Source organism: Mandrillus leucophaeus, unplaced genomic scaffold, assembly GCF_000951045.1.
Source record: "Mandrillus leucophaeus isolate KB7577 unplaced genomic scaffold, Mleu.le_1.0 Scaffold38, whole genome shotgun sequence".
NCBI classification, from domain to species: Eukaryota; Metazoa; Chordata; class Mammalia; order Primates; family Cercopithecidae; genus Mandrillus; species Mandrillus leucophaeus.
The window spans coordinates 7471776-7499737 of NW_012104031.1; the positions used below are offsets into that span (position 1 = coordinate 7471776).

Consider the following 27962-nt stretch of genomic DNA (forward strand, 5'->3'; position numbering starts at 1 on the left):
TTTGATTCCAAAAATATGTGCTCTTATATACTCTGTTCTACTCTCTCTCTGTTCATTTGCCCATGATGGACATTCTTTAAATCTATACCTATGTCTATATCTATATATAGATATGTATGTATCTATGTATATTAAGGCTTAGAAAGGGTTTACATTCAATAGGTGAAGATACCAAAGTCCAGAGATTAAAAGTCAAATTTGGTCACATTTGCATCACAACTTAGTGGAAAGGCCACAAAGAAAACCCAGATTTCTTTGCACTAACCTGAGCACGATCAAAGGAGGAGAATGAGAGAGAAGGAAAAAGATGAAGAAAATTACTAGTACCAGGAAACCCTGAAAGATTATATACTTACCTGCATTGTTTAACATAATAATAAAATGTATGTAAACCAAAGTCCAAAATGTAAAGTATACACGAATTTATAATTAGCATTTAGAACAGCTATCTGATGGAATTACCTCCTGAACTATTTAGGTTTTTAACTGATACTGAAGACAACTTATTTATCAAATGTCCTTAGCTACACATTTGTTTCCCAAATAACAACGCTGGCTTAGGATAATAGAAGATACTATAAACTTAAATTCTAGGATCCCAGATATAATTTCCTAAAAGCAAAACTTTATGTCTGCAACTCAGAATTGTTGGAAACACACCTCTCCCTGCTTGTGTACCTGTGAGGCCTCTGAACACTGCAGAGTCCTGGATGGTCACTGTGCATATGAGGCATTTAAATGAATCACTAGATAGTAGGAAAAGGTGGAGTGCTTTACCTAAGTTTTACACTGAAACATTTCTTGCCATTAAGTTCTGAAATCACTAGCTCTGAGGTCACCAAGGCCACTGATGATTTGAGACCAGGAAAATATGCATTTAATAATTTAATAAATAAGACCTGGGGATAGTCAGCTGACAAACTGAAGCTAGTCAGATGGCCCCATCAAGATGCAAGAGCAGAGGGAGGTGGCTGGTTGGACAGTGGCTTTCTAGCTACAATTGCGCACTATGAAGGGGAAACACAGATCTTTGGTAGGGAGCTGTTGTCTCTACCACACCCATTGCTCACTTCGCTCCAGCCGTGGGTGGCCTCGTTTTTGTTCCTTGAACACACTGGGCATTTTGCTACCTCAAGGCCTACATGCTTGCTGTTCTCTTCCCTTGGCCTGATCCCTTTCTCTCCCTGTATGGCAGCCTCCTGCTCTTTGTTCTGGTCTTAGCTCAGATGTTATATTCTCAGAGAGTCTTTTCTTGACCACTCAATATAAAACGTCCCAATTCCCTGTGATCCATCATATCACCCTCATCCTCTGTAATTATGTAATCAAACATTTTCTTAATATATTTTCACATTGTTTATTTTCTTTCTGCCATTAGTGTAATGCAGATTTCTGAACAAAAGGGAACTGGTCTCACTTATTACTCTCTGTATCCACATTGCTTAAAATAAAAGGCACTCAATAAATATTTACTGAATAATAAATCAACATGCATTTCTCCTCCCCTAACACCTTTGATGGCACCCCCATCGCTAATGAAATAAAATTTGCACTTCTGAGAGAGTCATACAACATTCATTATGCAGTGCATCTATTTCGTATCTGCTTTTCAACATAAATTCCTACTGTCTACCCCTTGCACTGAGCTTCCTATGCTCCAAAACCATGGAATTATTTGCTATTGCTTTATACTACATTATTCAAAGTCTGCCTTTGCACACACTGTCTTCTATCCAAATGCATTACATCCTTTCTCCTAAGTCTGCACCTGCCCATTTCCTTTTTTTTTTTTTTTTTTTTTTTTTTTTAATACAGAGTCTTGCTCTTCTCCCCATGCTGGAGTGCAGTGGTGCTATAATAGCTTACTGCAGCCTTGAACCCCTGGGCTCAAGTGATCCTCCCACCTCCACCTCCCAAAGTGTTGCAATTACAGGAGAGAGCCAAGGTGCCCAGCCCATTTTCTAGTTATTCCTGCAAACCCTTCTCAAACTTCTTTCAGAAGTCCTTCTTCTCCTCAGGATGACTTAATTGTATCTCCTCTATGTGTAGCCTTTGCTTTAGTCCTTAATAGTGCTAGCAGACACTTTGTAACACACACTCTATGTGGGAACTAAAGTATAGAGAAGATAAATAAGCCCAAGGTTACACAAAGTAGCAAAGGTGCTGAGATCCAAGCCCAGGCAGTCTGGTTCGAGCTCATGCTTTCAGCCACTACACTGTCCTGCCTGCCACTCATTTTTCTATGAACATACTTCTATTAGTCTACATCTGTGATGGAACTTAAGCTCTGGTTTTGTAATATACAAGAAGAGTTACAATCTCATGTGTTAGGCACAAACATTTCCTTGAAACAGCTGAGCTTGTGGTTAATTCATGCCAATGATGAACTCATTTCAGGTCCCTTTAGCCCAGCACAGTGGCTGACAACATGGGAGATTAGTAAATATTGGATGATAATTTGAATTGATACAGTTCAGTGCTTACTATATACCAGGCAGTGTGTTAATCATTTTATATTATGATCTCATTTAATCATCATAAAACCCATAACAGTAGATACTATTATTATCCTCAGCAACTCAGGTCACACAAGTAGTAAATTGTCAGTTCCTAGAGTGTAATCCCAGCCAGTGAAGTCCTGCCTCCTCAACCAATACACAGAGCCAGGTGAGTGGCTGCTTTAATTCTGGGGGGAAGTCAGGTGGCAGACTGACTTCCAGTGGTCTGCTGGAATTGCCAGTGGTGGGCCACATACTGGCACTCAGGACTCTGAATATATGGGCAGGCCAGAGAGAGAGAGCTTTGATATATACTAGACTGAGTAAACACACATATTTTATTTTTTAATCTGATTACCACAATCTGATACTTAACAAGTGGCCCTCAGTAGTGATTTTAAAAGACAAACTCAGATTTGGGGAGAATGCCTCCTGTACTAAACACAATCTACAGTCCACAGGATTTCTTCTCCCTGAAACCATCCATAAAGACATAGCAATAAAGTGTTTGTAATAGACATATTTATTTATACTGCTTTATGTAATTTTGAATGAAACCTGTAGATAAGTTTACATTCCATGGAGTAGAGAGGAGTTTAAACACAAAAACTACAACCAATGGAATTTTTTTGTAGAAACTTTCTAGAATACTTCTATTTAAAGATAATTTCTTCAGTATTAGTTTAGTAATCTGGATAATATTAATATGTTCATATTATTATATTGTTTAATGCAATCCATTGCTTTTCCAAACTGTTTTAAATGGGACAAGGCCTTTTAAGCATTCATAGCTACATTCATTGGCTCATATAATCTCGAGCATGCTGTGTGCAATAGACTGTCACCAGTATAATTTCAATTTTCATATTACTGAGTACTTTTTCCTTTTTTTATAGAGATTTCTGTAATTATGTCATCAAAGAGTCCTGTTTCAGGAAAAATTTTCCATATTTATTGAAATAGTGATATTATTAGATCTCAGTATGTGAGACAGGAAAATCTGGTCTCTGAAGGAAAAGTGTAGGACTTCAAAGCAGGATTAACTGAAATCATTGGATAGGCCTAGACAATTTTTTTTTTTTTAGAAGACGAACTCCAGGCAAATGAAATCTTGATGTTATCAGGCCTAGCGTCTTCAGGGAGACATGGACTTGCAGTGCTGTATTCATTTCTTAGGGCTGCTGTAACAAAATACCACCAACTGGGTAGCTTACGCAATAGAAATATATTGTCTCACAGTTCTGAAGGTTGGAAGGCTGAGATCGAGGTGTTGGCAGGGCTGATTCCTTCTGAGGGCTGAGTCTGGTTCCCCCACCGTCCCCAGAGAGTGAATTTGTCTCATGCCTATCCTCCTAGCTTCTGGTGGTTTACTGGCGATCTTGGGTGTTTTTTGCCTTGTAAATACATCATCTTGATCTCTGCCTTCATGTTCACATGCTGTTCTCTCTGAATGCATGTCTGGCGCTGTGTCCAAATTTCTGTGTTTTAGAAGGACACCAATCACATTAGATTAGGCTCCACACTAATAATCTCATCTTAACTTGATCATCTGCAAAGACCGTAATTCCAAGTAGGTCACATGCACAGGTGCTGGGGGTTAGGACTCTGATCACTTTTTGGAGTGGCACAATTCCCCCCATAACAAGTGGACAGAAGTATGGCACCTTTCCACTGCAGGGATTGCTGAAAATATAAAACATATGAGTCAGATTGAGGTAGGAAGCCCGTGCTCCTCCTACCCCCAGTCTCTCAGGTTCAGCAAGGTGAGGATTATGGCCTTCGGCTATCCAAGGACACACAGAATGAGTTAGGACAGCCTCCTGAGGAGTGGGATGGCCCATTTTCTTTATTGATAAGAGTAAAATACTCTGTAGTAATGAGGCTCCCCTCATGAGGTGACAGATTTTCAAGTGACAGCTGTGATACCTCCCTAGTTCCTAAGGATTAGCTTAATGTTTTTACAACAGTCCAAATAAATTATTTTTTCTATGTGAAGCCCAGTTTCTACAGTCTCCTTTACATTACTCTTGGTTTAGAGGACTGGTCTAGACACACAGTTGAATTTGGAGTATTTCATCCTGACTTTCCTAGGCTAAGGCTGAGAAGACGAACTCTCAGTACCGAGTTTGTGTCAACCCTAATTCATAGAAAAAAAAAGTATTGTCTTATGAATTTGGTGACCAGAGAAAACTTTGTTCACCATTGGCCTGATCAGCAAAATAATCAACTTCCAGAATAATGCAGATTGGCAGATTTGAGGGGCATTCATAAAAAAGAGTGAGGTGTTTGTGCCAGCAATATCCAGGGGAGAGAATATCAGAGGTTTAATCTATTCTATCCCTGGTAAAATGCAATGTGGAAATAGGTGTTTTAAATTATCTCCATTGCCCTACCTCTGTGAGTACCAAGCAACTTTCAAATCATATTTAGCTTATTATCATTCTTGTCCTGATGCACGGAGCAGCCACAGGTTAGACAGCACACAGGAATATACACAGGGTAGACTTCAGGCCTTCCTATCTTTCACTGGGTGTTGCAACACCATTCTGATTTAGGACCTCAATATTCTGTAAAGTTGTGATTATTACTGTAGTCATTAGTTTTTGTCTGTTTTTTGGTTTGTTTGCTTTGTTTTAAACTGACTTAACAACATATATTATCTCACAGTTTCTGTGGGTCAGGAAACTGGGTGTGGCTTAATTGGGTCCTCTGATTTAAAGTCTTTTTGAGGTATTAGTTTCATTCATCAAATATACTTTATGCTGCTCCTTCCAGGTACAAGGTAGAATTACACTTTCCTACACCTTTTGTGAGAATTTGCTTTGAAAAGGACCATGTGAGTAGACATGATTTATGTCATTTCTAGGCAGAAACTTTAAGTCAGGACACTATTTGTCATCTCCCTGTTTTCCTGCTTCAGCAATGGTGAAATCAAAGAGATTGAGGCTTCCTTAGCTTCACTTTCTAAAAGAGAACAACAATGAACTTGTAGAGTGGTAATGAGAAATAAAGCCGTTGCTGTTTAAATCATTGCAATCCTGAGGACTGTTTTTCACTGAGGCAGCCTATCTTGACTGTTACCAAAAGGATTTATTATTTTTGGACAGCCAAGGACATGTTTCCCATGAACTGAAGACTTAAGTCCTATCAACCCGCATGGCATATTCTACAGCTGATGACACTATTTTCTGCCTTGTCTCTGATCCTTGTCTTTGGTTCACAAGTTGTTGTTATTTTGAATGGCAGGTTGTATAGTAGACCACAGCGGTTAAGAGCAAAACTTTGAAGCTAAAATGTGTCAGGTCTTTATTGTCGACTTGAATGCTAAATGATGCTGTCGAATGAAGAAGGGATTGTGTTATCCATGGAGCCTTCCTATAAAATTATTTCTTCTCTTTATGTTCAGGATACATCTACCTCTTGAGATGACAATTAAACATTCATAAATTACTTTGCAAATCAGAGAGATGTATCTGAACCTAAAACCTTCTACTTCCTATTGCTCCTTCTAAACAAAATTCCCAAATTCCACCTCCACTAAGGTAACAGGAAAAGTTTTATGAGGACTGCCAAACACAGGAATGATGAACCTTCCATTTTCTAATAAGTTGATTGTGTTAAATTTGTTTCAGTCACATTGTGTCCTCTAAGATGCCTTGGATTTAAAGTTGATTTTCCCCCACAAGCAGCACTTGGGCTGAGCATTGGTGTGTATATATATATTTTTTTGAAATTAAGAAAATGGCAAGTGGCTTCATGTATTATTTTACTTTATATTTTGCATATTTTATTAAGTATTATTGTCCAGAATTTAGTAATATGTGTTAAGTACTTTATAACCATTTAATTTTGAACTATAGAAGCAATAGTGAATATGAAGAGAATTGGATAGATTTAAAGTATGCTTAGGGGATAAAATCAACAAAGTCTTGTAGTAGATTGAACATGGGAAGGCATAGGGAGAGAGAGTTGTCAAGGAGGCTTCTCAGTTCTGGCTTCAGCAACTGAGTTGGTGAAAGTATCTTTCACTGAGACAGTAGAAGAGAAGAGGCTAAGTTTGATTTTATACATATTGAATTTGAGCTGTCATTGAAACTAGGCAGTTTTGTCTACACATCTGAAACAGCGACTTCTGGGCTAGAGATTTTAAAGTAATGTGCACTGCATAAAGGTGGTAAAGTTATGTGTGTAGAGGAGATGATATAGGAAGAGGATGCAGAATGGGAAAAACCTAAAGAAGAAACTAGAAGTTAAGAAGGTGAAGATCTAAGCCTTTAGACAATGGAGTATAAGGATAACTTTATACAATAAATGGAGAAGGAATGGCCGGTGAGATAGAAGGAAATCAGGACAGTGCTGTGTGACAGAAACCAAGGGAAGAGAGTGTTTTAAAAAGTAAGGTATGGGGTTGGGGGATTAAGATGGTGGATAAGAGGCAGGACTAGCTTACAGCTCTTGCTCAGAGAGAGAGAGCAGCATGTGGAGACTCATGTGGTGAACTTTTGCTCCAAGAACGACCACAGCGACACACCAGAAAAGCTGAGAGACTCCACAGATCCTTTGAAAGGACTGGATCACTGCTTTAGGCTCCCTGAGATACCGACAAACTGTGAGTTCGCTTGCTTTCTCAGCAGGGAGGCTGGTGGTCTGGGGCAAGTTCTCAGCCCTGGTCACTGGCTGCCTGGAAATAGACTCAGTGATGTTGGTGGGGCAAGGTGGGAATGACTGGCCTTTAGGCCTTTAGGCCTTTAGGACTGCGGGCTGTGTGGGAGTGGGATGAAGCCTGTGACTACCAACTTCCCCACACTCCCCTGGCCACCTGTATGACTCAGCAGAGGCAGCCCAATCCCCCTGACTTACCCGTAACTCCATTGACCTGGTAACCACATCCCCATCTGCCACAGCAACCCCAGCAAGCCCCACCCAAAGAGTCTGAGCTCAGACACAGCTAACTCTGCCCCCACCTGGTGGTCTTTCTGTACTCACCCTGGTTGCTGAAGACAAAGGACATAATCTCTTGGGAGCTCTATGGCCTTGCACACTGCCTGAGAAACCTGAATACTTAACCAAGTGACCCTAAGGCAAGTTTGCTTCTTTTCTAGAGTACCACAACTGAGGCACTCTTGAAAGCACCACCTCCTGGCTGGAGGCCAACCAACACAAAACCAGTGCACTAAACAAAAAAAAAATGACCAAGGATCCTCAGAGTCCACTTCACTTCCCATGCTACCTCCACCAGAGCAGATGCTGGTATCCATGACTGCAAGACCTGAAGATGGATCACATCACAAGACTTTGCAGACACTCCTTAGTACCAGCCCAGAGCCCAGTAGCTCTGCTGGGTGGCTAGATCCAGAAGAGCAAAAACAATCACTGCAGTTTAGCCCTCAGGAAGCCCCATCTCTTAGGGAAGGAGAACACCACATCAAGGGAGCACTTCGTGGGACAAAAGAATCTGAACAGCAGCCCTTGAGTCCCAGATTTTTCCTGTGACATACTCTACCCAAATAAGAAGGAACCAGAAAAACAATTCTGGTAATATGACAAAACAAGGTTCTTTACCACCCCTAAAAGATCACATCAGCTCACCAGCAATAGATCCAAACCAAGATGAAATCTCTGAATTGTGAGAAAAAGAACTCAGGAGATTGATTATTAAGCTAGTCAAGGAGGCACCAGAGAAAGGTGAAGTCCAACGTAAATAAAAAACATGATACAGCCTATGAGAGGAAAATTCTTCAGTGAAATAGATAGCATAAATAAAAAACAAAAGCAATCACAACTTCTGGAAATCAAGGACAAACTTAGAGAAATGCAAAATGCACTGGAAAGTCATAGCAATAGAATTGAACAAGCAAAAGAAAAAACTTCAGAGCTGGAAGACAAGGTTTTAGAAGTAACTCAACAAAGACAAAGAAATAAAGAGTTTAAGAAATGAACGAAGCCTCCAAGAAGTTTGGGATTACGTTAAATGACCAAACCTAAGAATAATTGTCATTCATGAGGAAGAAGAGAAATCTAAAAGTTTGGAAAATATAATTGGGGGAATAATTGAGGAAAACTTTTGTGGCCTTGCTAGGAATCCAGACATCCAAATACAAGAAACTCAAAGAACACCTGGGAAATTCATCATAAAAAGATCATTGCCTAGGCACATAGTCATCAGTTTATCTCAAGTCAATATAAAGAATCTCAAGAGCTGTGAGGCAAAAGCACTGGGTAACCTATAAAAGAAAACCTATCAAATTCACAGCAGATTTCTCAGCAGAAACCCTACAAACTAGAAGGGATTGGGGCTCTATCTTAAGTCTGTTTAAACGAAACAATTATCAGTGAAGAATTTTGTATCCAGCGAAACTAAGCTTCGTAAATGAAGGAAAAATGCAGTGTTTTTCACACAAACAAAAACTGAGAGAATTCACCACAACCAAGTGAGCACTATAAGAACTGCCAAAGGAGTTCTAAATCTTGAAACAAATCTGGAAACACATTAAAACAGAACCTCTTTAAAACATGAATCTCACAGGACCTATAAAACAAAAATACAATAGATAAATAAATAAATAACTCCAAGGTTTTCAGGCAACAAACAATGAATGGAATAATACCTCACATCTCAATCCCACCATTGAATGTAAATGGCCTAAAGGCTCCACTTAAAAGATACAGAATTGCAGAATGGATAAGAATTCACCAACCAAGTATCCCCTGCCTTCAAAAGACTCACCTAACACAGAAGGACTCACATAAACTTAAGGTAAAGGGGTAGAAAAAGACATTCCATGCAAATGGACACCAAAGTGAGCAGGAGTAGCTATTCTTAAATTAGACAAAACAAACTTTAAAGCAGCAGCAGTTAAAAAAGACAAAGAGGGACATTGTATTAGTCCATTTTTATGCTGCTGATAAAGACATACCCAAGACTGTAATTTATACAGGAAAAAGGGTTTAATGGACTTACAGTTCCACGTGGCTGAGGAGGCCTCACACTCATGGCAGAAGGCAAGGAGGAAGGTCACATACTTACATGGATAGCAGCAGACAAAGAGAGAAAACTTGTACAGGGAAACTCCACCTTATGGAACCATCAGATCTCATGAGACTTATTCACTATCATGAGAACAGCACAGGAAAGACCTCCCCCTATGATTCAATTACCCCCCACCAGGTCCCTCCCACAACATGTAGGAATTCAAGATGAGATTTGGGTAAGGACACAGCCAAACCATATCAGACATTGTACAATGATAAAAGGAAGATATCACAATCCTAAATATATATGCACCTAACACTGGAGCTCTCAAATTTAAAAAACCATTACTAGTAGACCTAAGAAATGAGATAGACAGCAACACAGTAATAGTGGGGGACTTCAATAGTCCCCTGACAGCACTAGACAGGTCATCAAGACAGAAAGTCAACAAAGTAACAATGGATTTAAACTATACCCTAGAACAAATGAACTTAACAGATATTTATAGAACATTCTACCCAACAATCACAGAATATAAATTCTATTCATCAGTACCTGGAACTTTCTCCAAGATAGACCATGTGATAGGTCACAAAACAAGTCTTGATAAATGTAGGAAAATTGAAATTATATCAAATGCTGTCTCAGACCACAGTGGAATAAAATTGGAAATCAAATCCAAAATGAACCCTCAAAACTATGCAAATACATGGAAATTAAATAACCTGCTCCTGAATGATCATTGGGTCAACAATGAAATTGAGTTGGAAATTTAAAAATTATTTGAACTGAATGATAATAGTGACATAATATATCAAAACCTCTGGGATACAGCAAAAGTGGTGCCAAGAGGAAAGTTCATAGCATTAAATGCCTACATCAAAAAGTCTGAAAGAGCAAATAGACAATCTAAGGTCACATCTCATGGAACTGGAGAAACAAGAACGAGCCAAACCCAAACTCTGCAGAAGAAAAGAAATAACAAAGATCAGAGCAGAACTAAATGAAATTGAAAAAAGAAAATACAAAAAAGGAAACAAAAAGCTGATTCTTTGAAAAAATAAGTAAAATTGATAGACCATTAGTGAGATTAACCAAGAATGGAAGACAAAAGATCCAAATAAGCTCAATTAGAAACAAAATGGGAGATATTACTAATAATACCACAGAAATACAAAAGAGTACAACCCTCCTAGATTAAACCAGGAAGATATGGAAACTTAGAAGGGACCAATAACAAGCAGAGAGATTGAAATGGCAATTTTAAAGTTGCCAACAAAAAACCGTCCAGGACCAGACAGATTCACAGCTGAATTCTATCAGACATTCAGAGACAAACTGATACCAATCCTGTAGACACTATTCCACAGGATAAAGAGGGAATCCTCCCTAAATCATTCTGTGAAGCCAGTATCCCCCTAATAGCAAAATCAGGGAAAGATATAACAATAAGAACAACAAAACTACAGACCAATATCCTTGATGAACATAGATGCAAAAATCCTCAACAAAATACCAACTAACCAAATCCAACAGCATATCTAAAAGATAATCCACCATGATCAAGTGGGTATTATACCAGGGATGCAGGGATGGTTTAACATCTGTAAGTCAATAAATATAATACACCACAAAAATGAAATTAAAAACAAAAATCAAATGATCATCACAATAGATGCAGAAAAAACATCTTACAAAATCCAGCTAGATAAAATCCAGCATCCCTTTTTGCTGAAAATCTTCGGCCGGGCACGGTGGCTCACACCTGTAATCCCAGCACTTTGGGAGGTTGAGGCGCATGGATCATGAGGTCAGGAGATCGAGACCATCCTGGCTAACATGGTGAAACCCCATCTCTACTAAAAATACAAAAACAAAACAAAACAAAAACCTTCAGCAAAATTGGCATAGAAGGGACAAACCTTAAAGTAACAAAAGCCAGCTGTGACAAACCCACAGCCAACATTATAATGAAAGGGAAAAAGTAGAAAGCATTCCTTCTGAGATCTGGAAGAAGACAAGGAAGACAAGGATATCCACTTTCACCACTTCTATTCAACATAACACCTGAAGTCTTAGCCAGAGGAATCAGACAAAAGAAATCAAGGGCATCCAAACTAGCAATGAGGAAATCAAACTGTCACTGTTCACTGATATTACTGTCGTATACCTAGAAAACCCTAAGGACTCACCCAAAAAGCTCCCAGAACTGGTAAATGTATCCTAGAAATAGCAAAGTTTCAGGATACAAAATTAGTGTACACAAATCAGTATCTCTAACACCAATCACAACCAAGCTGAGAATCAAATTAAGAACCCGACCTCTTTTACAATAGCTGTAAAAAAATTAAAATGCTTAGGAATATAACTAAGGAAGTGAAAGACCTCTACAAGGAAAACTGCAAAACACTGCTGAAAGAAATCATAGATGACACAAGCAAGTGGAAACACATCCCATGCTCATGGATGGGTAGAATCAATATTGTAAAAATAACCATACTGCCAAATGCAATCTACAAATTCAATGCAATTTCCATCAAAATGCCACCATTTTTCTTCACAGAACAAGAGAAAGCAATCCTAAAATTCAAATGGAACCCCAAAAGAGCCCACATAGCCAAAGCAAGACTAATAAAAAGAACAAACCTGGAGACATCACATTACCCAACTTCAAGCTATACTGTAAGGCTATAGTCACCAAAACAGCATGGTATTGGTATAAAAATAGGCACATAGACCAATGGAACAGAACAATGATCCCCGAAATAAACCCAAATACTTACAGCCAACTGCTCTTCAACAAAGCAAACAAAAATATAAAGTGGGGAAAGAATGCCCTGTTCAACAAGAGGTGCTGGGATAATTGGCAAGCCACAAGTAGGAGAATGAAATTGGGTCCTCATCTCTCACCTTATACAAGAACCAACTCAAGATTGATGAAAGACTTAAATCTCAGACCTGAAACCATAAAAATTCTGGAACATAACATTGGAAAAACCTTTCTAGACATTGACTTAGGCAAAGACTTTATGACCAAGAACCCAAAAGCAAATGCGACAAAAACAAAAATAAATAGATGGGACTTATTAAATTAAAACCTTCGGTACAGAAAAATAATCAAAAGAGTTAACAGACAACCCACAGAGTGGGAGAAAATCTTCACAATCTATACATCTGACAAAGATTGAGTCCTTTCTAGATTCTAATAACCAGAATCTATGTAGAACTCAAGTCAGCAAGAAAACAAACAATCCCATGCAACAGTGGGCTAAGTACGTGAATAGACAACACTCAAAAGAAGCTATACAAATGACCAACAAGCATATGAAAAGATGCTCAACATCACTAATTATCAGGGAAATGCAAATTAAAACCACAATGTGATACCTCCTCACTCCTGCAAGAATGACCATAATCAAAAAAACAAAAAATAATAAATGTTGGTGTAGATGTGGTGAAAAGATAAGACTTTTACATTGTTGTTGGGAATATAAACTAGTACAACCACTATGGAAAACAGTGTGGAGATTCCTTAAAAAACTAAAAGTAGATCTACCATTTGGTTTAGCAATCCCACTACTAGGTATCTACCCAGAGGAAAAGAAGTTATTATATGAAAAGATACCTGCACATGCTTGTTTATAGCAGCACAATTTGCAATTGGAAAAAACATGGAACCAGTCCAAATGTCCATCAATCAATGAGTGGATAAAGAAAATGTGATACATATACACACACACACACACACACACACATACATACACGCACACACGCACACATATATGTGTGTGTGTATATATATATGTGTGTGTGTGTGTGTATATGAATACTACTCAGTCATAAAAGGAATAAAATAATGGCATTTGCAGCAACTTGGATGAAATTGGAGACTATTAGTCTAAGTGAAGTAACCGAGGGATGGAAAACCAAAACCAAACATCTTATGTTCTAACTCAGGAGCTAAGCTATGAGTTCATAAAGGCATAAGAATGATACAACGGACTTTGGGGACTCAGGGGAAAAGGTGGTAGAGGTGAGGAATCAAAGACTACACATTGGGTACAATGTACATTGCTGCTTGGGGTGGGTGATGGGTGCACCAAAATCTCAGAAACTACAACTAAAGAACTTATTCATGTAACCAAACATGACCTGTTCCTCCAAAACCTATTAAAATAAAAAATAACTTTTCTTTAAAGGACGGTGTGGTCAATAGCATTCATGTGACTAAGAAATGGGGAAGGCTGTGAAATGTTCATTTAGTAACATGAAGATGGTTGTTGAGTTGTTTCAAAGTAATATAACTGAAAACTGTTTTAGAGTATAAATGAGACAGAAAGCCAGATTTTTGTGAGTTGAGAAATGTCAAACCTGTAATATTAAATATATTCAACTCATTTAAGAAGTTTGGCTGTGAACGGGAGATGAAGGTTCAGGAGTCCGAGACTACTCTGAGCAATATAGTTCCAGGAGTTCGAGATATGTCTGAGCAGCATAGCAAGAACCTGCATGTAAAAAGAAAGTTAAATATTATTTGGAAATGGTGACAAGCACCTGTCATCCTAGCTACTCAGGAAGCTGTTTTGGGAGGACGGCTTGAGCACAGAAGTTTGAGACTGCAGTGAGCTATACACTCCAGCCTGGGCAACAGAGTGAGATCTTGTCTCAAATAGATAGATATATAGATGACAGATAGATAGAGATAGATGATAGATAGATAGATAGATAGATAGATAGATAGATAGATAGATAGATAGATAGATAGATAGATGATAGATAAACAGCCGAAGAGTTTGAAAGGTAGACTCTTCTATGGGAAAATCTTGTCCATATTTAAAAGCCCCTGGGAAGCAGCCATTACAAAATGGATTTGAATATATATAGAGGAGACAAGAGATAATCAACAGATTATTTATGAGAATGCTGGGGTGATGTGATCTAAGGTACAGAGAAAAGGATTAGCTTTACATAGTGGCACAGGGACTTTTATTTCTGGTACTGATTTAAATCAGCATACATATCAAAATACATTTTTATTTCAATTTTGATTTCCTCTGTGTCTAAAAAGTAATGTAAGAGAAAGTTCTTTTACAACTTATATGTATGCTGTAATTTTTAAAGTTACCTTTATACAATATAAGTTTCAGATTTACTGAATTGTGATTGGAGTTACTGTATTCTGTACTGTATCTGCTTGGAGAATGTTTTGAGATATTTTTGTGACCTAGTAAACTATGTTCAATATTTGGGACAAATGTGCGTTTGCAAAGAAGGTATTCAGGCAAAAAGTTTGGTATATACCAAACAGACCTACATTGTCATTACTTCACTTACCTCTTTCTACATGAGAGGCAGTTGTAGTTAAGAGGTCAAACCATAAAGATATTCTCGTGAAGTTCAAATTTCTCACGTACCTGCTTACTATTTTACCTTGAACAAGATATTTGCCCTCTCTGTGTTTCATTTTCCTCATCTTTAAACTGATTGTGATTAGAGTTCTTGCCTCATTAGTTTCTTTAAAAGATTAAATCCATTAGCACGTATAACGCACTTAAATTAGTGTTTGGTGCATAGTAAGACTTAAAAGTGGTTAGATAGTGTTGCTGTTATCCTTGCTTCTAGTTGTGTCCTTGTTCTTCATGGGTTTGGAAAAGTGAATTAAAGTTTCCTACAGGTACTGTTTCTCTATTTTAGTTTATTATTCCCATAATCTTTGTTTTATTAATCCTAATGCTTTAGTGTGTCATGTTTTGGTATTTGTATTCAGTGTACTGGTTAGAAATGTAGGTATGTATTTAAAACTATTATGTCTTCATTGTAAGGTGCTCCTTGTTGAATTACATTTTGAATTCAACCTTGCCTATCATTAGATTCATGACTCCTGCTTTCCCTTGGTGCATTTGGCTATGTCTTTATTCACCCTTGTATTTCCCAACTTTCTCATCACTTGTGTTTTATGTGCAGCATGCATACACAGAATGTAGCTTGGTCCTGGTTTGGAAGCTGATATAAGAACTGTTTACTTTTAATATTATAGTTTAATCAATTCACATTGATATTACACTACTTTAGTCTTTATCCATTCATTATAATTTATATTATTCTTTCTGTTTTTACATATATATATATGAAAAATATGATATATACATATATGTCAGAATCAATATATGGTCTGTTTATTTAATTAGCTAGGCTCTTACATATTTTTGTTGCTGATTTAGGTAAATTTTAATCTTGTTCTATTGGTTGCCAACATTCCCCACCAGCATGAGCTATCACTATGAAGATATAAGAAGCCCACTTGATTATTTTTCCCTTATAAGTGACTTAAATCTTTTTGTCTGGATATTACAAGAATTCCTTAATTTTGAAGTCCAATAACTTTATTAGGATATGCCTCAGCTTTGATCTTTTTATGTCAGGTTTTCCTCTGACATGTTAGGCCCTTTTATTTCCAGAGAGTATCTTTGAATTATATTTTTGAATATTTTTATTTTTGATCATTTTGGTTTTCTTCTTTAGGGGTACCAACTATGCATATGTTAGATCTCCTTTATTGGTATTGCATATTTACATTGTCCCTTGAATCTTTTTTCAGTAATGATCCTCTTACCTTGTATTTTGCTTGTTTTCATCACTGCTGTTTATATATTTATTACTGTGTTTTTAGCTAGGTTTATACTCCATTATGTTGTTTTCAATGTGGGCTTCGAATCTGTAACGGTTTGATTTGTTTTCTAATCTACTTCTTTCCTAAACTTTTCTAGCTTATGTTATTTTGCCATATCTTCTTTGAGTTCTTGTACTTCTTCTTGCTTTCCAATAAAGTTTATTTCATTAAAATTTTTTCTATTTATTGCATTGAATTTATTATTATATTTATTATAATTTCTACTTTATGTCTTGATATCTTTCTTCCTTTATTTTTTAGTCATTGTGTGTAGTTCCTTAATTCATTCCTTTTATTTTATACTTTTAAAAAAATTTTAAATAAATTTTATAATGCATATTTGAGGATTTACATCATGATGTTATGGGCTACATAGATGGTAAAAGGATAACTGTAGTGAAGCAAATTAACATATCTATCATCTCACATAGTTACTTTTTTGCGGCAATAGCAGCTAAAATCTACTTATTTAACAAAAATTCCAAATACAATTTTATTACTTATAGTCCTCATGTCATACATTACATATCTAGACCTATTCTTTCTACTTATCTGATACTTTTTATTCTTTGACCTACATCTCCCCATTTTCTATCCAAACCTTTTACCCCCTGGTAATCACTATTTATTCTCTATCCTTTTAAAGATTCCAAAAATAAGTTAGATTACAAAATATTCATTATGTGTCTAGCTTAATTCAGTTAGCATAATGTTCTCCAGGTTCATCCATGTTGTGGCAAATGACAGGATTTTTTTCTTTTTTAAGGCTGAATAATATTCCATTGTGTGTGTGGTGGCTTAGTCCATTCATCCACCAGCAGATACTTAGGTTGTTTCAATATCTGGGCTATTGTGAATAATGCTTCAATGAACATGAGAGTGCAGATGACTTTATGAATCGGTGATTTCATCTCCTTTGGGTATACACTCAGAAGAAGGATGGCTGGGTGATACAGTAGGTGTATTTTTAATCTTTTTAGGAATCTCTGTACCACTTTCCGTAATGGTTATACCAATCCACATTCCCAATACCAGTGTGCTAGGGTTTCATTTTCTCCACACTCTCATCAACATTTATGTCCTGTCCTTTTGATATCAGCCACCCTAACAATTGTGAGGTGATGTCACATAGTGGTTTTAATTTGCATTTTCCTCATTATTAGGGATGTTGAGCACTAGTTTGTTCCTTTTAGGTTATTAGTTTGTAAGTGGTGTGTTTCTCTTGTAATAGCAAGAAGTCCTCTTAGTCTTCTTAGCCTTTACTTTCCTTGGCTACCAGAGATTGGAGCCACCTTGCAGATTCCCTCACCTCCATCTCTTTGCTTCCTAACTGCTACTGCAAATGGAGCTTCTTGTATTTCTTATTCTCCTCTTCCTACCAGCTTCTTTGTCATGCCAACTGGATTCAGGAAAACTCCAACCATCAGCCAGTGATCACAATTCTCTTGTTTTGAAAAAGGAAAGTATTGGCCCTCAGTAAATGTCACTTGCTTGAGAGATTTGTGTCTTACCAGTTGTATCTGAGATGTGTAATATCTGATATCCGCTAAGGATCCTCTTGCATTGCAGTTTGTCCTTTACTAAGTTGGGAAGGCTTTTGATTCACATATTGTGATTTGAGATTACCACTGTCTCCTAATTTCATCAAAAATGGAGCTTGCTTTCCAAATTGCTTTTGGATATGTTCTGAAAGAAGAATAAGAAACTTCAATCTTGGACTATGTTAAAATCAGATGTTTTCTGAAATTCTGTGGTTCACCGTAGAAGAGAATTGTCCACATCATTAATTATCTCAGGAAATGTATGGTTTGTTTTCTTATGAAAACTGCTCTGGTTCTTTTAAGTTTTATTCATAAACAAATAATCTTCACCATATTACTATGTTCAGTTTTATGGATATTATATAAATAAAAATGTATTCTTTTATTAAAACTTTTTATTTTTAAACATTGCATATTTCCTTAGTGATGGATTTTAGTCATAAGTCTATTTCAATCAAGTCTAAATTGTACCTTTGCAATGGCATCTAATAGGATTCATTTCCTTTTCTGTATTGTTTACTTTGTTTTCTGACTTGAGTGTATTTGTCTGTAGACCCGTGATAACATTTGTTCCCCATATTTCATCATCTTTATTTTTATGAGAAATTCCTGGATCTCCCCTTCACCAAATGACTTCTTTTTATAGCTATTTCTATTGTCCATATTTGCATTTTTATCTGTTTATGTCTCAGCTCCACACCTAAATTCATTTCAGATACCTTTTGATCAAGCTAGTACATGAAATAATTTGTCAGACACATTTTTGCCAGCTTCTTGATGTGCACTCATGCAACTCTTGCCAACAGTCTATGCTTATGGTATTTTTATGGTATGTTTCAAAAATTATATCCAGCTCTGCCACGCTACGTATGTAGGCAGTCATTCACTTTAATTTTCTACTAAAATGTAAATATCTTCAGATACACATTTCAGATCTGCCTACTATTTATTCCCCATGAGGAACAGCAGAAATGTATAGTAATTAGTCTGGTAGATGTATCATGGCAGAATAGCCGTAACACTTCAGACACTCTAGGAGGAATATCATTCAGTGATGACTGCTTTCATATCTGTCACTAAATTACCGTGACCTCTCTCCATTTGGGGTAAGCAGCAAGATTCTTCTCACTTGTTGCTAGGGCTTGTGACTACAGTATATTATTTTGAATGACTGGGTTCAACCAGAATGTTATAACACACCAGCGTGTCTGACAGAGCTATGAAAAAGAAGTGCAGTTACAGGTAGCAAATGATAAGTGTGCAGTACATGTTCTCTTTGCTTAAAACAAGGCATGCTTTAGAAGATCCACTTGAGGAGGATGGTTTATGGTGTGCTGGAATGAGTAAAGAACTAACTGCCTTAGAAGGCAAGAGGAATCTCTTTCAGAAAGTCCAAAATCATTGTGTTGCAGATCCATTTTTTAATCCCAGTATCTTCTAGTTCTCTGCTGAGTAATGTTATTTCATGTGTTCTTCAATCACTGATATTTTTCTTGATTTTTGGGTTTCCTCTTAAATTAAGTTTTCATTTGGTCTCAAATCATTATTGTCTCCTCCTTAATGAACCAAACAAAAGAATATCAATTAGAGTTTTTCCATTACAAATGCATTCTCTTGTGTTTGTGGTGGATATAATTAGTAGTTTAATTCAGGTAGGAATGTAAGCAAAGTACATAACTTGTACCACACTGCAAACTTTAAATAGTCGTTTCTTAGCTATATACATACTATACCCTCTGCATAACAGCTCCCATCCTTTACCTCTGCAAAATGCCTAGAGGTATAATTGAAAATGGATTTTGGTAATAGCTATACAGTAATCTGATGTGGTAATCTGATGCCCTACTCATGGAGAGTTCAATTTAAATAATTATCTATCACCAACCCTTTGCTCACATCTGGTATTAGATTTAAATGAGCAGGAAGAGATCTTTGCCTTGACATAGGAAAAATCTTACTAAACCAAGAAATACTTAGGTTAAAGAAATTAGAGCATTGAAAGGATACAGTTTCAATCAGAATAGATAAATTTAGGAAGAATATATTGAATTTAGGGGCACAACGCATTACAGAAAATAGAAATACTAAAAGCAGAAAAGTAAAAGACATTGAAAACAGCAAGGCTTATCAAAGTTTACTTGTTGCAAGTCTTACAATTATTTTATGGGTCTAATTTTATATTATTTTTTATGTCATTTAACAAGGGATTATCATTTTCTTATGAAATATTGGTTATGTTAGAAAACAAGTCAAATTCTTACTTTTATCTCCCTCCCACTTTCTATGGAAAATTAAATTTATTTTCCTTTCAAGTTATTCTTTCCCCTTCTGTGCCTTCCCTCTTAGATAATGAAGCACTAGCTTCTTCTACATTACCTGACATTTTTCTAGTGAAAACAAACTTCCCATTGATTAAAATTCCCTTAGAGATGTTTTGTAAAAAAGGAGTAAGTTTGAGTGGGTTTTTCTCCCATTTTTCTCCAGGTGGAGTAACTGCATTGATAGGCTGTGTGGCTTCAAGGTAATGGCATTCCAGCATGTCACGTGTTGCTATGGTGCTGAGAATCATATTCACAGGCTTCCTTTTCATGACATCTTCATCTCTGATCTTAGATACACTACATGCATTGCTAATTTACTCCTGGCTGCACACAAACATCTGCGTGTTCTCAGTTTTTCTTTCCCCCTACCTTTAAGAATGCCCATCATTCTTTGTCTTCAGTTATTAATGTGACTCATTATGTGCTTCTCCAGCTGTCCTCAAAATGTATGCTGAATAAGACATGAGGAGGGAAGCTTAAAAAAATAAGATAGCTTTTCCAATCTAGGCAAGTCATTAGATGAATGAAAGTCAGAAATGAGAGGAAAATTTTCCATACTATATGGTTGGCTTTGCAGTATGAGATGGATAGGAAGATACAACTTTATTCCAATATTATTATCAATGATCACATACATTCAGTTTCAGAAGATGCTTCTACATTTCAAGTGTTTTTTCTAAATGATGGGATTAAGTAAAGAAGATTGCCCCGATCTGCAGAATACTATAGACTTATAGTAAGCATTACAACTGTTACAAAATGTCTAGATATTAAATTTAGCCATTTGCTTTTAATTGTATTTTTTACAATATATCATTGGTACATACACATATATGTATCACCATTAATGATAATGGCATCTAATTTTAGGTGATGATTTGTTTCACAATATTTCACATATGGGTGCTTTACACAAAAATATTAAAGAACTAGAAAACATAGGACTTCTCATTGCATTTTCATTATAATGTAGTTTATAATGTTACTCTTATGTATGACAACCATCATCATTGATGACCATGTATGTGGTATAATTTCACTAGATATTTGAAGACATCAATATCTCCCTGCTGACTTTTCTTACCCAATGGTTAATACCAGAAATTTCAGTGTTAAACTCTTATTTTCCCCGTTAGTTTATCTGTCTTTCTATTCATCTTCCTTGTTTCTTTTTCCTTTATGTCTTCAATTCAATCATTTACTTTTAAATTCTTGTTTGTTCTCTATTTGTTCATTTAATGAAAACCAGGGACTTATGCTAGGAATACAAAGATAGTACCAACAAAAGATTTTATCTGTATTCACCTATAAATTCTACTGGGAAAATGTTCATTAATCTGAGCTGGTATCAGTAACTGACTCCTCAGTATGGCCAAAGCACCTGAAAATAGGCTTAAAAAAAGGGGTTACAGAAGAATATGAAGGTTTCGGATGGTTGAGTAAGGGAAGGCATACCAAATATGGCAACAAATAGAATTCTAGGCACTGAAGATAACTTCATCAATTTCACCTGTTTGTCCAAAATTGACTCCATATTAGAAAATCTAGATTATTTAACATCATTGCAACCATTTCTTCATTTAATCATTTTTCTAAAAACTTATACATATACATTCCCTCCAGGAAATTTCAGTTATCCAGGTTTAGTGCACAAATATTTAGATTTCTTGGCAAACATTATTTTCTTTTATTCCTTTTTTTGAATGAACATATATTTATTTATGTATTTATTATAGAGACAGGGTTTCTCCATGGCCCAAGCTGGCCTGGAACTCCTGAGCTCTGGCAATCCGCTGGCCTCGGCCTCCCAAAGTTCTGGGATTACAGGCGTGAGCCAACTCGCTTGGCCACAGACATTCTTTTCACACAACATAACTGTCTATTTATTTCTTAAAGTGACTGCATTGTTCCCAAATAAAAATGCCTAACTTATCATCTAGAAAATATCAATCTAGCCCTTTTGCTTACTTTGCAAAATTAAAACAGTATTTTGCAAAGATTGAGTGGGACACAGATTGGAGGATGACTTAGAGAGAACAGAAACTGGAAACGCAGAAGCAATTTAAATACTCATTTTTCAGACTTAAATGCCACCTCTTTTCATCCTATCCTTGGCTTCCTTTTGCCAGGCAGATAGGAACACATATTTCTCTAATTTCCTTTAGCACATGGTGAGATATATGTCGAACTGTCTTTATATTTTGTGTCAATATTCTATTCATATTTATTTAACTATATATAGTTGTCCACGATCTACATCAGAGGTAATAAAGTACTAATTTTATACTACGATAGTGGTAAAGGAAAGGAATTTATAGGCGGAAATGAGTTTGGGAAAGATCGTGAAGGAAGAATTGACAGAATTTGATCCCTGATTATATGCCAGGTGGAGGGTGGGGAGAGCAAAGTTTTATGATAAGTTTTATGCATAATGTCCTGGGAAAATAGTGGTACCCTATGAGCAGAAGTGGGGACAAGATATTTGTTGGGAAAATCGTAATACCGAGCTGGACAAAGTCAACATTTGGCAGAGAGGATTAATGGACTGTTAGGGCAAAATTCAGAAATGGAAATTTCAAATAAGATTCCCCATCGTCAGGTGTCCTTTTTTCTCACCTGGAAGCCAGGAGGAGGAGGTTGCGTGTTCAAGTCTCTCAGGCTTTCCTCTTTCTTCAGCAGAGGCTGCAGCCGCCTTTTTTCGGCCCCCATGGAATCCTTCACTCTCACCTTGGTGCCCATCTGCACCATCTGAGCAATGCCCAGATCCTCCTCCAGATGGTGCTGCTGCCTCCTCCACTGCCACTGGTGCCCAGAGCCTGTGCTGCAGCTGTGCCACTCCTGGCGGTGTGGACAGGGCCTGGGCGAGCCCTTAGACCATGAAGAACTCTCCCGGGGCTCTACTCCTCTACCCCTTTGGGCCTTGTAAGGTCCTTAGGGGAGTCCTGGAGAGCAGGCTGAGAGGAGGGTGAAGGCCCTGACAGGTGATGACTTCTTTGACCAGATGACTGAGCTCTTGACTTTACAGCTCTGCTCCCTCTAGAGCCCCCCATGTGACCCCAGCTAGTTTCCCTCCATTTTCCCTGCTCCCACATGACCTGGAAGCCATGGCCTCCCTCCTGAAGTAGGAGCTGGAACAGATGGAAAACTTTTACTTTGATGTCCCAATTCCCCCACCACCTATTCCCATGGCTACCACAGCCACTGGTAATGCCTCTCCCTCTTCCCCTCCCCACCTTTGACCTTCTCTAACCCCCTGCCCTGTATACCCTTGACTTGCAGGCCTCTCCTGCCTCAACAAGTCTGTGCAGGGGAACAGGCTTGATGTCCTTGTCCTCACCACAGTAGCCTCCTCCCCCTCCACCTAGCTCTCTAGCCTGGTGTCCTACCCCAACCCTGACACCACCCAAGGGTACCACATGCAAAAGAACAGAGACCAGAACAAGTCAGAGCCTCTGAGGATACCACTGGAAGAAATGGGCAGAGGGTGAGGCCCTGGGGGAGAACTGCCATGTCCTGGAGTCACAGGGCAGGAGCTGAGGGAGAGGGCTGAGTCAGTCGAGCTGGAGCTTAGGAAGTCAAGGATCTGCTCACCAGGCCACGGACTAGGTTCCAAGCCAGAGGACCACCACAGCTAGGTGAGCAGGGGCTCTGTGTTTTAAGGGGAGCTGGTTTTCAGCCCTCGCTCACTTTTGGTTTTGTGTTGAGGTGGGAGGGGCCCCTCTATCATCCCTTTGTCTCCAACTTCATTCCTACTATCAAACCCTTGCCTGTTTTGGGGGCAGGGGTAAACAATGTCTGACCATTTTTTCCAGGCTTGTCTCAAACTCCTGGGTTCAAGGCATCTTACCTCTGCCTCCCAAGGAACTAGGGCTACAAGGTGCACAGGCCCCTACCTCTGATTTTATCCATCTCTCCTCTCCGGTCCCTTTCTGAATGTGGTTCCCCTTCCTTCCTCAGAGTGGTGGAATGTTTGCCCTCAGTCAACATTTACACTCCTCAAATAACCCAGGAACTAAGGTACACAGGGAATGCAGAGAGCAGGACAGAGCTTGGAAACCTGATCCCTTGAAATTCAAATCAGTGGTTTCTTGCAAGTTGTTTTTGGTGGGTTCTGGACTGTCTGTGGGATACAATAAGGAAGTAGGGTCAGGAAGCTATGCAGAAATACTATGCAAATGAGAATAGGAAAGCTGCCTGGTTATGTAAGTCAAGGAAGGTTGTAAGAATGGAACCCATATAATAAAAGCAAAAATGCAAGCCAAGTGCCCTTGGGGAACTACCTTTGGAGAGGGAGCCAAAAGATGGTCAAGTTTACAGAGCAGGTGAATATACAGGCAAATGAGGAGAAATGGGCAGGGTTGAGAATGGCCATAGTTGGAAACTATTCACTTTAACTTTAGGAAATCAGTATTTTTTGGGTGATGGGGGAGGGGTCTGCATCAGGTGCAGGAGAGCAGGGATGGATCCTTTGTGGGATTATGAACAAAAATAAAATGAAGAGTTTCTTTTTGAGAAAAAAAAATCAAATTAGAGCAAAAAGGATGTATATCAGAGAGTTTTGGAGTGATAAACTACAAAGTGGTTATGTTCAGCTATTAATTTCAAAGCCAGGTTCTGTGAGTGCCACTGGTGCAATTAAAATATATCTAAGTCACAACTACATAGGAAAATCACCTCTTTTACCATTGCTTTTAGTGGCTTTCTATATTCTAGACTTTGCTAGATTTTAAAATTCATAATATATTTAATATTCATAAAAAGTATTAGCATGACTAATACTAAATTATTACTACTTTCCCTTTAAAGATGAAGAAAATTAAGTTTAAAGATGGTAAATTTTATTTTGCAGACTCACAATATACTAAGTGGTAAACATGGATTTGAAAAAAGATAATTTTGTGTCTGAATGATGACAGTTTTATTGTTTTTAATTTTTTTTAATTAGTAAGCTGTGTATATTATGTAGTCTAAGCTCTATAATCTTTAGTTGCTCACAGTTTATATTATGTGAAAATATTTTAAAAATTATTACTTGATAATATATTATTAATATTATTAAATAAGAATGCTAGTAGTTTAAAGCAATCTCAAATGTTTAGATATTAAACCCTTTATAGATTGTTTGTAACTTCCCATTTAAACAATTAATCCTATAAACTTCAGCCAAAAAGTTTTGTTTTCCATGTAAAGGTTCTTGGTTGCAAATGACAGAAACCAATGCTACTTATTGGAAGTAGTAAAGAAAAAGAAAGTTGAAATGATGTATAGTACCTTGCATAACCAATAGAAAGACAAGAGAACACATTACAGAAAATTGTATTAGAAATAATTGAGGCTAGGCACCCAAGAAGTCAACCATCCAGTGTCAGCACTATACTAACGATGACTTATTGCTCCCAATTTCACCACTGTCACATAAATAATATCTGCCTGTCTCTTCATCTATGCAGCCCTCCCTTGAGATTTAAAGATATGGTCAAAGCCTAAGCCACATACCTGTCCTTTAATTACCAGGGAATAGGTAGAGAGAACCACCTCTTTCCATTTGATTTCCAGAGTGGGAGAGAGGGCCATGTCTCCACACTATTTGGAGATCCCATCAAAATAAGAAGTGTTTGAATGTTGATTAGGCACATCCCAACAATTTGGAAATGAAGTTGTATATTAGTTGAGACAAGTGCCTTTTCTAAGAAATCACTGTCATATATTAATTATGAATAGCTTGGAGTAACACAGCCTAATAACAAAGGAAATTCTAGCATCTAGGTCTCTGGACCCTCTTTCCTTTTTATCATGTTACACATGTTTATCCACATCTTTATGGTGTATAGTAAATACAATACCAATTACAGTGCCTGGCATGGTACATGTACTCTAAAAGTTTCTCCATTTTTCTCTCTTCTCTGTTTTGACTGCTGACTTAAGAAATGAGTTTTCTCATGAATCGGAGAAATGCAAATCAAAACCACAATGAGATACCATCTCACACCAGTTAGAATGGTGATCGTTAAAAAGTCAGGAAACAACAGGTGCTAGAGAGGATGTGGAGAAATAGGAACACTTTTACACTGTTGGTGGGATTGTAAACTAGTTCAACCATTATGGAAAACAGTATGGCGTTTCCTCAAGGATCTAGAACTAGATGTACCATATGACCCAGCCATCCCATTACTGGGTATATACCCAAAGGATTATAAATCATGCTGCTATAAAGACACATGCACACGTATGTTTATTGCAGCACTACTCACAATAGCAAAGATTTGGAATCAACCCAAATGTCCATCAGTGACAGACTGGATTAAGCAAATGTGGCACATATACACCATGGAATACTATGCAGCCATAAAAAAGGATGAGTTTGTGTCCTTTGTAGGGACATGGATGCAGCTGGAAACCATCATTCTCAGCAAACTATCACAAGAACAGAAAACCAAACACCGCATGTTCTCACTCATAGGTGGGAACTGAACAATGAGATTACTTGGACTCGGGAAGGGGGACATCACACACTGGGGCCTCTCATGGGGAGGGGGGAGGGGGGAGGGATTGCATTGGGAGTTATACCTGATGTAAATGACGAGTTGATGGGTGCTGACGAGTTGATGGGTGCAGCACAGCAACATGGCACAAGTATACATATGTAACAAACCTGCACGTTATGCACATGTACCCTAGAACTTAAAGTATAATAATAATAAAAAATAAATAAAAAATAAATAAAAACAACTTAAAACCTGTGTTAAACATTAGAAAAAAAACACTCTAATAAATTTTAAAATACAAAAAAAAAAGAAATGAGTTTTCTCATGCATCTGCATTGAAGATTATATTTTATTATACTTCTAATATAAATCTTTAAGAATGACGTCTTTGAAATTGTCACCTTACATTTAGCATCAGCATAAGCTTATGTGTCAGTGAATGAAACAGGATCACTAGGAGAACTTGGAGTAGTCAGCCGTTTTAGACATTAAAGCAGATAACTGATTTCTTGCTTCACTTGTGAGGAAAAAAAAAAGCTAGGTTTCTCAATTTGAACACGTGTGTGAATCGGTAATCTAAGAAAGTTGAAAATTTAGGTAAGTTCTGAAATTCTTATTCTATTCAACTCAAAATAACTATGTTTTATCATAGTTTTGCCCTGTTTTGCACAAAAAGAAGAGACTTTAAAACTTGTGTTTAAATAATTAAAATTTAGTTTGTATGATAAACAACCTCACCATTAGCATCAACAACAGAGATATTTACCTGTGTTTATTCTTTGTAGGTGTTGTGCTGTGTTTGTTTTTTGTAGGTGCTGTGCTGGTCTCTTGCATAAGCATGAGACAGGTAATTTCCCTCGAGTGTGTTAGTTATAGAAAACCTATTCAAAATATAAAGGCAGTGCAAAAAGGGGAAAATCCAGTAGTCCTTTCTTTGTTAGATATGCGCATAAACACATATATACCTACCTACACACATATGTATATGTATCTAAACACATACATACAAGTATTAATACATATTATTCCTGTATTTTACAATACAACCAAGAAAACAAGAAAGGACAATGTGACATTATATCTCCACTACATAACAGCTGTTTAAAAGATTTTTCAATGCTATTTCTATATATCATTCATTGACATAAATAAATGACAAAAGGTTAAAATGTTTCTTTCTTTAAAAACTTTTGCTGATTAGAACAAGATGGCAAGAGCAGGGTTTTTGTGTTCCCTCACATCGCCCCATTAAAACAAATAGAGCAACTGGAGTAGGATAGCAAAATTAAAAATAGCTTTTGGAAAATCTACAACAAATTTATGATAAATCTAAAGCAAAACTAAGATATCTCTGCAGACCTTACAATATAGATACAAGGGCCAAACTGCTGACAGCAACAAGACCCATGTGTCAGCAATTGTGTGCAGGCTGGAGAGGTGAAGCAAAGGGACTACAGATGATTGCCAGAGAATG

The 27962-nt window shown here is 37.3% G+C and overlaps 1 pseudogene; it reads right to left on the bottom strand.

The window, feature by feature from the left end:
- The window catches only part of LOC105547158, a 145648-nt pseudogene extending 120071 nt beyond the window's left edge, over positions 1–25577 (bottom strand).
- Positions 25578–27962: the final 2385 nt, after the last annotated feature.